Source organism: Leucoraja erinacea, chromosome 21, assembly GCF_028641065.1.
Source record: "Leucoraja erinacea ecotype New England chromosome 21, Leri_hhj_1, whole genome shotgun sequence".
NCBI lineage: Eukaryota > Metazoa > Chordata > Chondrichthyes > Rajiformes > Rajidae > Leucoraja > Leucoraja erinaceus.
In genome coordinates, this window is record NC_073397.1 from 3,536,253 (window position 1) to 3,551,811 (window position 15,559).

The following is a 15,559-nucleotide window of genomic DNA, read 5'->3' on the forward strand; positions in this document are numbered from 1 at the left end:
ATGAGTAAAAATAACATTATTGAGAAATAAAGGGATTAAAAGGTGACAAATCAAAAGGACCCAATTATATATTTTTGGAGATACAGCGTGGAAACAGGCACATCGGCCCACCGAGTCCGCGCCAACCACACAATTTGTACGTTATCCCACTTGCTACACGCTCGAGGCAATTTACAGCAGCCAATTAATCCACAAACTCACATGTCTTTGGGACGTGAGAGGAAACCAAAGCGTCCAGAGGAAAACCACGCAGTCACAGGGAAAACGTGCAAACTCCACACAGAGAGCGCCCAGGGAGAGAATCGAACCAGCTCTCTGGCGCTGGAAGCTCTACCAGCTGCCCCACTGTGCCGGCCTTTGTTTCTGAAAGAGAAACCAGTGAAAAACTTTCAAGAAGTGGTTCTGCGGACAGCATAGGACATAGAAATGTACAGACGATAGGCAAAAAAGCTGGAATCACTCAGCGGGTCAGACAGCATCTCTGGAGAAAAGGAATAGGTGACGTTTCGGGTCGAGACCGTTCTTCAGACTGCAGGTCAGGAGAAAGGGAAACGAGAGATATAACCAGTGATGTAGAGAGATATAGAATGAATGAATGAAATATATGCAAAAGAGTAACAATCATAAATGAATCAGGCCATTGTTAGCTGTGGGCGAGGTAAAAACAAGTTACAGACAATGGGTCTCAACACGACGTAGGAAAAGGCTGTGAGGTCTGTGATGTCTGTGTCCATCATGATGCCAAATCAAATTAATCCCTTCTGTCCGTATGTGATTCATACCACTCCATTCCCTACATGTTCCTGTGAGTATGTAAAAGCCTCATGATCGCTGCTATCCAGGCACCTTTCATTCTCAGTGTAAATAACGTTCCCTGCACATCGCCTTTAAACTTTCTAACTTTTATCTTGTAGCTACACAGGCGGCAGAGTTGCTGCCTTACAGCGCTTGCAGGGCCAGAGACCCGGGTTTGAACCCGGCTAAAATGAAATTAAGAGGGCGAAATGGGGTCAGGAGATAGCTCTGGCAGATAATATGAAGAATAATCCCAAGAGATTTTACAAGGGCGGCATGGTGGCACAGCGGTAGAGTTGCTGCCTTACAGTGCCAAAGACCCGGGATCAATCATGACTACAGGTGCAGTCTGTACGGAGTTTTACGTTCTCCCCGTGACCGCATGGTTTTCTCCGAGAACTTTGGTTTCCTCCCACTCTCCAAAGACGTACAGGTTTGTATGTTAATTGGCTTGGTATAAATGTAAATTGTCCCTAGTGAGTGTAGAGTGTAGGAATATGGGCCAAATGCGGGCAGGTGGGACTAGTGTAGCTGGGACATGTTGGCCGGTGTGGACAAGTTGTGCTTGTTTCCATGCTGTATGAAGTTATGACTATATAGTAAGGGATTGAAAGGTGCTGGTGCTCAGAGTTCTGTTGATCTTTCCTTGGACATGGATCTGCAGCGACAGCAAGCAGTTGGCAAGGCATTTGGGCATTTTGGTTCAATTGCTAGAGGATTTGAGTACAAAAATACAGACATCATTGTTAGCTGAGGGGAAGGTGTCAATCAATCAATCAATCAATCAATCAATCAATCAATCAATCAATCAATCAATCAATCAATCAATCAACCTTTATTGTCGTCTTGCAAGCAACAGTTGTACAGTGCAAAATGAAAAGACGTTTCCCAGGAAATAGCGGAGCATCGCACATGAAATTTAAAACGTTTCACACATAAGAACACTCAAAACAATCCAGACCCTGATGGAACAGTATAAATAAATAGTTAAAAGCAGGTAAAACACAACGTTAAAATACAATAAACCAATCATAAAAATGTCCGGGGCAGCTGATTTGAGTGGCCAGTGCCAGTTATTAAAGTGGCCGTGCCAACCGCAGAATCAAGTGACTGTGAGTACAGAGTGACTGTTTAGCAGCCTCACAGCCTGTGGTAGGAAGCTGTTTAGCAGTCTTGTAGTCCGGGCTTTGATGCTTCGATATCTCTTGCCTGATGGCAGGAGATCCAGGTGTATGTGGAGGGGGTGCAGTTTGTCCTTAGCAATTCTCTGAGCTTTTTTGAGAACGGTAAATTATAAAATATACCCCTGATGAGATTGCATTCAGAATAGTAATCTGAATTATTACACAAGGGTGTTAGAGGTTATGGGAGAAGACAGGAGAATGGGGTTAGGAAGGAGAAACAGATCAGTCATGATTGAATGGTGGAGTAGACTTGATGGGCTGAATGGCATCATTCTACTTCTATTCCTTATGACCTTTTGAAGCAATATTAATAGATTAATAATTTGAATGTAAATGCAGAGAGGTTGGTTTGTAAGTTTGCAGATTGCTGGGGTCACTGTTGTGAGGAAGGCTGTCAAACATATAGATCAGCTGTAGAAATGGGTGAAGAACAGCAGATGGAGTTAAATCCGAGCAAGCATGAGTTGTTGCACTTAAGGAGGTCAAAGGATAAAATATACAAAAAAAAGGCAAGACCTTTAAAAGTATTGATGTGCAGAGGGATCTTGGCTTCCACGTTAACTCCCTGAATGCGGCAAACTAGGTATATGGAAGAGAAGATAGACACAAAATGGTGGAGTAACTCAGCGGGACAGGCAGCATGGGAGGGGGTGTGTGTGGGGAGGGTGTGGGTGAGGGAGGGTTTGTGTGGGGGAGGGGAGGGGGGGGTTGTGGGGGGGGAGGTTATGTGGGCGTTGTGGTGGGGACACGTTTTGGGGGTGTGTGGGAGAGGGGTGTGTGTGTGGGGAGGGAGGGGTTGTGGAGGGGAGAGCTGTATGGGAGGGTTTGTGGGGGGAGGGGTGTGTGGGAGGCAGTGGGTGTGTCATACATGGCTATGGGTAGGCAGAGTGGTTGTGGGGGAGGGGTGTGGGAGGGGTATGTGTGGGTGGGGGGGGTTTGTGGGGGAGAGTTTTGTGTGGGAGGGGAGGTGTGTGGGGGGGGAGGTGTGTGTGGGAGAGGGGGTGTGTGTGGGGGGAGGGGTGTGTGTGGGGAGATGGGTATGTGGGGTGGGTTGGGGCGTGTGGGGGGGGGGGTGGGTGTGGGTGCAGGGGAATGGAGGTAGGGGGAGGGGTGTGGGGGCAGGCTGGGCAGGGAGGAGAGAGCTCGGGGAAAATACGGGAAAGAGCCATGGCGTAGTGCGGATTCATGGGGAGGGGGGCAGGAGCCAGCAGGGGGGACCAGAGGGGAAGGAGTTGGGGGTGTGATGGGGACTCACAGCAGGCGCTGCTCGCTTCGCTGGCCACTTCTCTGACCGCTTCACTGGTCATTCTCGTCCGTCGAGATCAGAGTCTCAGCTTTACGTTTGGCAACATCGGCGCCATCTCCAACTCCACAATGGCCGGATCGGGTCGGGTCAGGCCGGGTTTGGTCAGGCCGGGCCGGGCCGTTTCCAGTCCCTCCCTCCAAAAATTGTGTCCTGTTGGAGCTTCCCGCAGTAAAGACGAGATGGCACAGGAAGGGGCGGACCGTCCTGCGGAGTGACAGTAGAAGGGACCAATCCGCACGGCGCTGAATGGCAGGAGATGCAATCGATGTGCGCACGCGCGGTTTTAAAGATTTTTAAACCTCGATAACTCTTACCAGCTTCCACCGATCGGAACAAAACTTGGTGTAATTGCAGCATAGTAATCTGGAGAAAAATTGTAGTGCTATTGCGTTGCACTATTGAGCAAATAGAATTACTGTTAAACCCGATGATAACAAGATCAGAGTTTTAATTATGTATAGAATAGAAAAGAAAATAGAATAGAATAGAAATTAGAATAGAAAATAGAATAGAATAAAATAGTAAGATTAAACGAGAACTTACCAGTTTGAAGTTTGATCTGTATTTTATGAGGAGTTACGATGAGGGATTACGTGAAGAAGCCCGCTCAGGGCGCAGGTGCGGCATGCTTCCAAGCAGCGGTGTGGAATCACAGACAGACACGTATTTGAAGTAACATAGTAAAGAATAAAGAGACATCAATTATCAGTTTGATCCATGTAATGAGGGTGGGAGCGGAGGGCACGTAATCCCTCATCGTAACTCCTCATAAAATACAGATCAAACTTCAAACTGGTAAGTTCTCGTTTAATCTTACTATTTTACTTCGGAGTCACGTGAGTGACTTCGTGAAGATTTCAAAGCTCTGTGATTTCAAACCGTGTAACAGTTTTACTCACTCACTACCGAAAGCTCTTGAGGAAGGAAGTGTTATTGTAATCAACCAATGAATCTGTTTTGAAAACAAAACGGTATTTATTAACAACAACAAAAGAAAAATAGCTCCCCCGGGCTTTAAATTAAATATTTGCAGTTTCTAAAATTCTGGCTGCAAATACGTCAGGTTTCACCAACGGCTTATGATAAAATGTTCGGAATGTGGATTCCCTTGACCATCCTGCTTTGTTGAGGATAATGTCAATAGGCACATCCATCCTTGCTGCCGATGATGTGGATGCTGCCCTGGTGGAATGAGATTTAAATATATTAATGTTTATCCCAGCAGCTTCCAATACCTGTTTTAACCATCTTGAAATGGTTTGGCTTGTTACCCTGCCATGTGGCTTTCTGTGGCTGACCCATAAGGCTCTCTCACTTCCTCGGATATTATGGGTTGTGTCAATGTAAATGTTCATGTGGGTCACCACACACAATCGTGGCTCTGGTGGGTAAGCCCGGAATGCCACTAGCGTGTTGGATGTTCCTGGCCCGGACTGCTTTATCAGACCTTGTATTGTGAAGGTTATCTGATCTGACGTTGTTTCCATGCTGTCCAGTCGTAGTTTGTGTAAGGACTGGACCCTCTGAGCAGATACTAGCGCCATCAGCATGAGCGTTTTTAAAGTCAATTGCTCTAAACTGAGAGATCTTGCTGGTGGTCTGTCCCGAAGGTATGCGAGTACAATACTGACATCCCAAATTTGTGTATATCTGGGGTTGGGGGGCTTGCTGTTAAATATGCCCCTCATTAGTTTGACCACCAGCGGATGGGATCCCATGGGCTGATGTCCTGCAGGTTTGAGGTAGTTAGAGAGTGCACTACGTGCCGTGTTGATGGCACTGTAGCTCATATCTTCACGATGATGTAAATCGGCCAGGAACTCCAGAACATTCGCTACTGTGGCTGTTTTGTAAGCAGTCCCTGTTTTCTGGCAGTACGTTTCCCATTTCCTGATGTTGGTTAGGTACTGCCTCTTTGTAGATGTTCTCAGGGATGCTGACATGGTGGCGATGGTTTGTTGCGATAACCCCAGGTCCAGGTAAGGTCGGTCTAGAATCTGCAACCCAGGAGATTCATGTCTTGGTGGCATGGGTGGCTGATGCCTGATACTGGGTGAGTCAGTAACCCTGGATGACTGGGGAACACCATAGGTGCTTCCACCACCATGTCATGGAGTATTGGGAACCATGGCTGTGTAGGCCAGTCAGGCACTACCAAAATTCCAGATGCTGAATCCATCTGGATTTTCCGAAGTACCCGACTGATGAGGCAGAAGGGAGGAAAGGCATAGAAAACAAACTTTCCCCAATCCAGCGTGAATGCATCTACCGCTGCTGCCTCCGGATCTGGTTCCCACGCGACATAGATAGGTAGTTGGTGATTCAGTCTTGATGCAAATAAATCTATATCTGGCTTCCCATATTGCTTTACAATTTTAGCGAATGTTTTAGGATTTAACATCCATTCGATGTTGTCATTGAATTTACGTGACCTGGTGTCCGCCACTGTGTTTAGCTTACCTGGTAGATAGGTAGCTGAAAGCCAAATATGTCTTTCGACACACCATTGCCAAATCGTATTGACCAATTTGTCACATGATAAAGATTTTATGCCGCCCATATGGTTAATATAAGCCACCACCGTTGTATTATCTATTTGTAATCTAACATGCAAGTGATGCATATTAGATGCATATGCTTTCAAACCATAAAAGGCGCCCAACATTTCCAAAGAATTAATGCCCAGTGTAGATAGTAATGATGATTCTGAGTTAGTCCATCTACCACCTGTGCTGGATATGGAGTTAGTTGCTCCCCAGCTTTGAGCACTAGCATCTGTTTGGAGTACTAAAGTAGCATTAGTAATAACAATAGGACTATAACTGTGCCAAATATTTTGTATCCACCACTGTAGCTCTGATATCGCTTCAGGGGGTAACGTCATGACCCGGTCATAATGACCTTTGTGCTGTTTTAGTGCCTTTATCTTTGCTCTTTGTAAATTTTGATAGTGCAAAGGTCCAAATTGGATAGCTGGGAATGCTGCTACCATTTTGACAATTACTGCTGCCACTTGTCGAATAGTTGGTATTTTCTTTATCTTTAAGTTATTACATGATTGTATCAATGCAATCATCTTTTCCCTTGGCAGGGTAATAGTCATTTGGACTGAGTTAATTGTGAAACCCAGATAGTCCATAATTGTGGATGGATTTAACTTGGATTTATCTGGATGTAAGACAAAGCCTAGAGTCTCTAGGAGCTGTTTAGTAGCTGATACTGCTGCTACAGCCAATTCCATAGTTTTCCCAACTATGAGGATGTTGTCCAAATATGCCATGACTATATGGTTTCGTTTTCTTAACGTTGCCATGGCTGGTTTTAATATTTTTGTGAATAGCCTTGGAGCTGAAGTAAGCCCATTAGGCAGTGCTTTATACTGCCAAAGCTCCCCCATCCAGATAAATGTAAGATATCTGCTATAATCCTTATGTATAGGTACTAGATAGTAAGCATCTTTGAGATCAATGCTGGCCATATAGTATCCTTTGGAAATCAGTTGTCTAGCAGTCACAAATGTTTCCATTTTGAAATGTATATACTTAACAAATTCATTCAGGGATGTTAAGTCAATGATGATGCGACATCCACCATCCTTTTTACTTTTAGTAAATATGTTGGAAACAAATTCCAAAGGCTCATGAGTAGTTTTTTCTATGACCCCTTTGTTTATAAGCCTCACCAGTTCAGCTTGTCCCTCCTGTTGTTCCTTGTTGGAGAGTACAAATGCCCTCTCGGGCACATGTTGAACCGACGGTATATTTGAGATAAATTCTATTTTATACCCTCGAATACTATTAAGTATATATTTATCATCTGTGATCCTTCCCCATGCATCTTTGAACAAGTGTAACCTTCCCCCTGTTAGTAAGTCACCCTTATTCTCGATATGCGGGTAGGAACCAGATCCACCTACCTCCATGGTTATTGGCGGGGTTGTGGTTTTTTCTTTTTGAGTGTTCTTCCCTGTCGACGTGCTGGCGATGTTGGGGGGAGGCGCATTTTCCAGGGGGTCCGCTGCAGGCCCTGACCTAAAAAAGGTTTCTGGGGATAGTGCGGCCCACAGCTTTGACCAGTCGGATGTTCGGGCCGCCGACTGGTAGATACAGTGGTGTGCTGCCGCCTGGGTGGAATGAAGAGCTTTGGTATGTTCACTGCCGGTGGTGCCCTCATGAGGCTAAAGGTCTTGGACGCCTCCTCCATCTCTTTTAGCTGTTTGTTCAAGTCCTTCCCAAATAAGAATGAGTCGGTCTCTACTGATGGAGTTTTGCATAATCCTGCAAATTTAGGATTGAGGGCCGGCTTGATGTTGTCTCTTCTTAGGTTATTCAGCTCATATTGTGTTGTGCACATGAGTGCCAGGACATCCTGTTGGTGAGATGTCATATCTACGGTCTCGACACCCCGCGCATAGGCTGTTATAGCCGCCGTGAGGAGGCGAAGTATGCGCTGCAGTTTGACCTCCTGTGTCTGAATCGGTCCCCCCACGTTGCCCCATATTTGAGGATTGAGGCTCTTGACCTTGAGAGCCTCACAATTATCCGGGGCTGTGTGCTCCTCAAGCACTTGGGCGAGCACCTTCTCCTGCAGTGGTTTGTTGGAGAGATGGTTTATGCTGGCAGCCATCCTTGGCTCCAGCGGTGCTCCAACCCGTGGGGTAGCGACGAATCGGCTTACGACCCCCAGCAGCTCTTCCTGCACACCCTGCTCTCTTTCGGCTCCTTCCGCCTGCCCAATACTCAGACCAGCCTGCCCCTGGTCACCGATGCTAACCTCCCATTCCTGGTCCGAGGTCGCAAAGGGAGGTGCCGGACTCAGCACCATGGAGGGGGCGCCTGTCCTGTCTGTCCGAGAGCGCTGCTGCTCTCGGTAGACCATCCCCTCCAATAGCTGCTGGATGCAGCTTAGGCGGCTGTCTCTCCCCCGCTTTGGGGTGGACATTTCCCCCTCCGACGAGTCGGAATCGACCGGCCGGTTTGTCTTCCGGGTGGCTTTCCCAGCCCGCCGTGTAGGCTCTGGCGTGACTGGGACCGGCTCGGTCTGGGGAATTTCAAACCGCTGTTCAAGCGGTAGTACCGCCGGTTGCTGCCCTGCTGGAATCGACTCCTCTGGTGGAGTTAAAGCTCGGGCAGTTCTACTAGCGAGTTTTCTGCGTTGGGACATGTTTCTTCCAAAGAACCAACACCAAACTCGCTCCGTTCCCAACGCACCGTTCACTTACCTGATGGTGCGTTTTAAAGTGCAGCTGGAGAGCCTGACTCCAGCTGCCGCCGCTGTTGCACTTGCTGGCGTAATGCCGCGCCTGCGCCCTGAGCGGGCTTCTTCACGAAGTCACTCACGTGACTCCGAAGTAAAATAGATATAGACGACAGCTATAGATGACAGACAGACAGACAGACAGACAGACAGACAGACAGACAGACAGACAGACAGGCAGACAGATATGAAATCATCTGGGTTTAGAATTAGGAACATTCCAAATTTTTCCAGCAATCCTAATGATTCGTGATTTTACTTCGGAGTCACGTGAGTGACTACGTGAAGAACCCCGCCAGGACGCATGCGTGTCATATCGCTTTCACGCTTGCGAAACGACAGGCGGGGGGAAGCTGGACAAAATAGTGTCCTCAAGTGCTGCGATTAAAGCTGGCTGGGGAGGACCGCGAAGTTGCGGGAGCCAGCAGCAGCTGAAGGCAGGAGGTGGGGTGGAACAACGTTCCCCCATAGCGACAGTTTAAACCTGGACCTGCAGGTAAGTGAAACTGCGGTCTTTATTCTTCCCATACTGTTTCACAGGTGGGGAAACATGGAGAGCTGTGCAAACAACGGCAGGCGGCACAGGAATCACCCATAAGGGGACAGCTGTGCCCGACTTCGCCCCCGCACCGGCCAGATTAAACACCATGGCTGGGCGGGAAGGCAAGAAGAAAACCAAAAGAGTCGTTGACTGATGAGTCCGACTTTGAGCAGCTGCGAGCGGCCGGCAATCATGAGCGCTGGAGCCAGTTGGAGCGGCTTATGGAGCAAAAGCTCCAACATGACAGACTCCGGGAGATGGAGTCTAGTCACTGTGGGGATATAAAAAACACCCACAGCAGCACCTTACGTAGGGCTGCACAGTGCATCTCCCTCGTCAGAGGGGAGTACTGGGGGGTCAATTCTGGGCTGACCCTGAAGAGGGGTTTTGACGAACAAAACTACAAGTGTGCAGGGGGTGCAGGAAGGCAAAACTACTGGTCATGGTGTCCAAATACATACAGCCAGACCACGATGGACACCACTGCAAAAATACTTGGGACCAGGAAACTGCGCATCCCTGAATGTTCCAGTCGTGGAAATAGCATCTGGAAACATGTTGGAGCAGGACTTAGGAAAGCCCTGGGGCTCATAAAGGCGACAACATTAAGGATCTCCTACAGCCAAAGACAGCACCCTTATGCACCCACCAGCAGAACAAGAGAAGCTGGTGAAAGCTCAAAGGCCGGGCATACAGGACAGCGGTCTTTTAGACCATAGCCCAGACCGGCCTTTCTGGAAGATGCGCGAACCCCCAACCCATAAACAAACCCAGACACCGGCGCCTCAACCTCCACGAAGACTACACAGAAGAAGCAAACTTCCACTGGTAACAATGGTGGTAGGTGGGTCTGGTCCCTTACAAATTATAGGAAGAGTGGAGATTACACTCTTTTGGATCCATGGTGTATATTAACAACAGACACTTATATCCTAAGCAGTATCCAGGGATATACCATTGAATTGTGTAAAAGGGGGAATGGGTAAACCCAACACGATTGGCTGGAATTTGTGTCTTATATCTTTACCAAAAACAAAATAGATGGTGACAATCGCATCATCATCGAATTGACCAAATTGAATACATTGTACTATATATTCAGTACAAAATGGGAACTGGTAACTGCTAAAGGACTGATTTCCAAAGGCTACTCCATGGCTAGCATCGACCTAAAAGATGCTTACTATTCAGTACCTACACGGACTGATCACAAACGTTATTTTAAAAAATTCAACTGGATGGGGCAGTTCTGGCAGTATAGAGCTCTACCAAATACATAATCATATGATCATACTAATTGTGGGCATAACTTTGGAGTTGGCCAAACTAGCTGTAACAGCCACCTGGGGTTATCATCCATCCAGTTAAATCTAAACTAACGCCTACCAACATAATGGATTATTTGGGGTTCACTATTGACAGCTCACATGTCGGTGACTTTTCCAAAGGACAAGGCTACAGTCTTAAACTGAGGCCTGTAACAACCCCACTGACATCAGTGAACCGTCTATCAGATTGGTAGCAAGTATAATTGGCATATAGTGTCTGCCTTTCCAGCCACACAATTTGGACCTTTATATTACCAAAATTCTACAAAGGGCAAAAATACAAACACTCAGTTTGACCAAGTTAATACTGGTCATTTCGACAGACCAATAAGCCACCAATCAAAGCTTATGGAATTAAAATGGTGGCGGGATAACATTCGGCATTGTTCCAACCCTATCGTTATCAGCAAACACTTAGTGGTGCTACAAACTGATCCAGTGCGCTTGGTTGGGGTACTACCAATTTCCCTCTCTATCTGTGGAGGTAGATGAAAGGCACAGGAGGCATCATTATCACAGACACTGGGCATAAACTACCTGGAAATGTGGGGTGCGTTCTATGGCCTAAAGTCGTACTGCTCTGGGATAAATCACCAGCGTGTTAGACTACAGAGTGACAATCTGACTAATACAATTTGGTAATGGTGTATCCAGAGAAACATTGTAATATCAGCTACTTACCTACCAGGTAACCCAAAATTCAGTGACAGACATCAGGTCATGCAAATTCAATAAAATAAGACTTAATCACCAGTTACCAAACTGTGTTTCTTGGGAACCAGACCCTGGGACAGCAGGGACAGATGCTTTTCACTGCATTGAGGGGGCAATTGTTTACCTATGCATTCTCTCTTTTTCTGCATCATCAGTCGGGTATTACGAAAAATACAACAAGACTCAGCGTCTGTTAATTGGTAGTGCCGATTGGCCTACTTAACCATGGTTCCCTGTGATACTCAACATGGGGTTTAACCATGTATCACCATCCTGAAACAACCAGATTATTGGTTCATCCCGTAACAGGGGAACCCATCCATGTCAAAAACAACAAACCTATCAATTTGTAAAGTCTAAAGAAACCTCTACTGCAACTGGGACTGGCGGACCAAACATTGAACATTATCTCAGCGGGCCCCAGACAGTCCACCAAAAACTATATCTGGTATAAATCAGGAAATGGGAGATATATTGGCACAGAAACAACATCACCTACAGTTTGATGAACATAACGTCTGTTCTCGAATTCCTGGCAGGCCTCCATTATGATGAGGGGCTCAGTTACAGTGCCATTAACTGCGCCAGAAGTGCCCTTTCAACATACCTATGGCGAGGATCAGAGCGTCATTCTGTTGGGACTCACCCCCTGGTAACCAAACTTATGAGGGGAATTTTTAATATCAATCCCCCAAGAACCAGGTACTCTCTAAATGGGATATGAGTATTGCCCTAACGTTGCTAAGGAATTGGTCTCCAGCAACAGCTCTGTCCCTGCTAAGACTGACACACAAAATGGTCATGCTGATGGCTTTGGTCACGGCACTAAGGATACAGTCGTACATAAGGTAAGGCTGGACTATATGACTTCTTCAACAGGAATATAACGTTTCATATTATGAATTAGTCAAACAGAACAGACCGGGATCATCAGGCCTCAAAATAGAATTTAGGGATTACCCTACAGATATCGTCTCTGTATAATAAGACAATTATTGTTCTATATGGAGAACACCAAAAACATCAGAGGCTATGAGATGGCACTACTAATCAGCCACAAACAAGCCACAAAAAAGTGTAGGTTCAAACTATTTCCAGATGGCTGAAACAGGTTTTAACAACAGCTGGGGTGGATACTAACATATTCAAATCTTATTCCACCAGGGCTGCAACTACATCGGCAGCTATGGAGTTGGATGTACCAATGAACCAAATCCTCGAGACAGCAGGATGGATCAGGAGAAAATGTTCCAACTATTCTACCACAAATCAGTAGTTAAACTGGAACTTTGTAGAGCCAATTTTAAGTTCTGTAATATAATTTCACCCCATAAATAGGGGCTATAATTTGTTGTTAACAAGTTATCATGGATTTCAATGTTGGATTCATGTCTAAACATGTTAACACAATTCCTCCCTCAGTCAATAAAGCAGATGTGATGCATGGACTCGTTTCCACGGCATGAAATCACAGAGCTTTGAAATCTTCACGTAGTCACTCACGTGACTCCGAAGTAAAATAGTAAGATTAAACGAGAATTTACCATTTCGAAGTTTGATCGTTATTTTATGAGGAGTACGTTGAGCGAATACGTGCCCTCCGCTCCCACCCTTGATCATATACTCAACTGGTATTTTCTTCTCTAATCTTACTATGTTCAGCCATTACAGTTATCTGAGATTTCACACCGCTGCTTTGAAGAATGACACGTATGCGCCCTGGCGGGGTTCTTCACGTATTCCCTCAACGTACTCCTCATAAAATAACGATCAAACTTCGAACTGGTAAGTTCTCGTTTAATCTTACTATTAACCTCCTAGAACCGGGTGAAAATGTTTAAAATACCTGTTATAAGTAATCTGCCTTTATTTATCAACCAGGCAAAATATAAAAAAATGGTAAGGAAAGGTTTACTCTATAAGATGAAAATGTCAGAGGCAAATATCCTCAGACTATTCCAAATGCAGCTGGTGGGAGCGGGGGGGGCGGGGATTTTGGTTGGTTGACAGTATATCGTACATACAACCGTTAATTTGGCTGTAGGCTGGCAGTGGTTAGAAAGTCCCAACTTTTGTGTACATGGTGTTAGTTAAAACCGCCGTCATCCAAAATTTACTCCTGCAATTGGGTTGTCAAACATCAAGCATTGTCCTCAACCTCCTGCACACTGTTGAACACAATGCTTGATGTTTGACAACCCAGAGGAGATATCTATTAAAAACATATTGTTGGCGGAGTAAAAATAAAGGAACTGCAGATGCTGGTTTAAACCGAAGATAGAAACAAAAGGCTGGAGTAGCTTGACGGGACTGGCAGCTTTTCTGGAGAGAAGGAATGGGTGACGTTTCGGGTCAAGACCCTTCTTCAGACTGGTTAGGGGAAAGGGAAATGAGAAATATAGACGATGATGTAGAGAGATAAGGAGCAATGAATAAAAGATATGCAAAAAAGTAATGATGATAAAGGAAACAGGCCATTGTTAGCTGTTTGTTCAGTGAAAACGAGAAACTAGTGCAACTTGGGTGGGGGTGGGATAGAGAGAGAACAAATGCTGGGGCTACCTGAAGTGAGATAAATCTATACTCATACTACTGCCAGGCAAAATATGAGATGCTGTTCTTCCAATTTGCATTGACTCACTCTGACAATGGAGGAGGCCTAGGACAGAAACGTCTGTGTGGGAATGGGAAGGAGAATTAAAGTTTTTATCAACCGGGAGATCATGTGGGTTCAGGCGGACAAGTGAAGGTGTTCAGCGAAATGATCGCCCAGTCTACATTTAATCTCGCCGATGTACGAGAGTCCACATCTTGAACAACGCATACTGTACTTGAGTTTGGAGAAGGTGCAAGGGAACTTATGTGAGCTTGTGGTCGCGTTGAGGCGCGACGGTCCCGCGACCGTTGCGCGTGACCTCATGCATCTACACAGCTGTCAGGAGCGCGTGACGTCATTTGAAGATGGACTCAAAATGCAGGAGTAACTCCGCGGGACCGGCAGCATCTCTGGAGAGAAGGAATGGGTGATGTTCTGGGTCGAGACTCTTCTTCAGTCTGAAAGAAGGGTCTTGACCCGAAACTTCATCCATTCCTTCTCTCCAGAGATGCTGCCGGTCCCGCTGAGTTACTCCAGCATTTTGTGTCTATCTTCAATTTTCTTGGCCCCGCTCTGAGAGTAGAAGTGGGGGGTGGCTCCGGACCGCAACGGCCGTGAGCCCCAGGCCGAGCTCGGCGATTATTTACCTGCTTCTGCTGCTGTTGGAGGTGAGACGTTATGTCGCGCCAGAGTCTTGGGCCTGTCCCACTTTGACCGTTAGTTACGCGACAGGCCAGTGGCGCGCGAAGATTTAATTTGCTCCAAATTTTCGGAGTGCCGCGCTATAACGCGCACAACTACATACCCCTCCGCACTTCCCAGTGAGACCGGCCCCGTGCAGCCACATGATGCCCTTGTGCCTCAAAGCGTTGACGAGGTCGCGTAATTTGCATGCCAAGGACACGTAAGCGGGACAGGGTCTTAAGGGATAGAGTCTTTGCAGGAAGCAGGGCGTGAAGAAGTGTAGTTGAGAGAGTTGTCAGAGTTAGTGAGTTTGTAATAGACGTCGGTCGATAGTGTATTTCCTGTAATGGAGAATGTGAGATCAAGAAAGGGTAGGGAGTTGGTCCAAGTAAATTTGAGTGCAGGATGGAAATTGGTGGTGAAGTCCATGAGTTCTTCATGGGTGCAGGAGATAGAGTTTGGGGATAGGGCTAGTGTACGCCTGGAACAGGGATTGGTCAATGTACCCTACAAATTGGCACCATGAGGGTGCCCATGTTTACGCCTTGGACTTGGAGGAAGTGGGAGGAGTCAAAGGAGAAGTTGCTAAGGGTGAGGACCAGCGAAGTAGAGTGTTAGGAGAGGGAAATTGGATGGTTCTGCGGTCGAGGAAGAAACGGAGTGCTTTAAGGCCTTCCTGGTGGGGGATGGAGGTGGAGAGCAATGAGGGAGTGGGAGTTCGATAAGCGGAAGTCATTAAAAAGTCAAAGGGCCTTGGAGGTATCTTGGACATAGGTTGGGAGAGATTGGACCAGGGGGGATAGGATGGAGTCGAGGTACATGGAAATCAATTCCATGGGACAGGAGCAGGCAGAAATGATGGGTCTGCCAGGGCAGTTGTGTTTATGGATTTAGGAAATAAAGAGATATTGATCTTCAAGGATTATCTGATTAGGTAACAAAGAATCTGCTAGGTTTTCAATTGGTGGTGAATGATGAGGGTGGATGTGTTATTAAACCAGTTGGGGAAACCTGAAAGTGGAGACACGTGCCCAGGTCTGTGCTGTATCTCTAAACTAAACTATACTGAACTATGGAACGTAGTTTTTTCTTACAGTAGCTTAGTTTAGATTAGTTTAGAGATAGAGCGTGAAAACAGACTTTTCGGTCCACCAA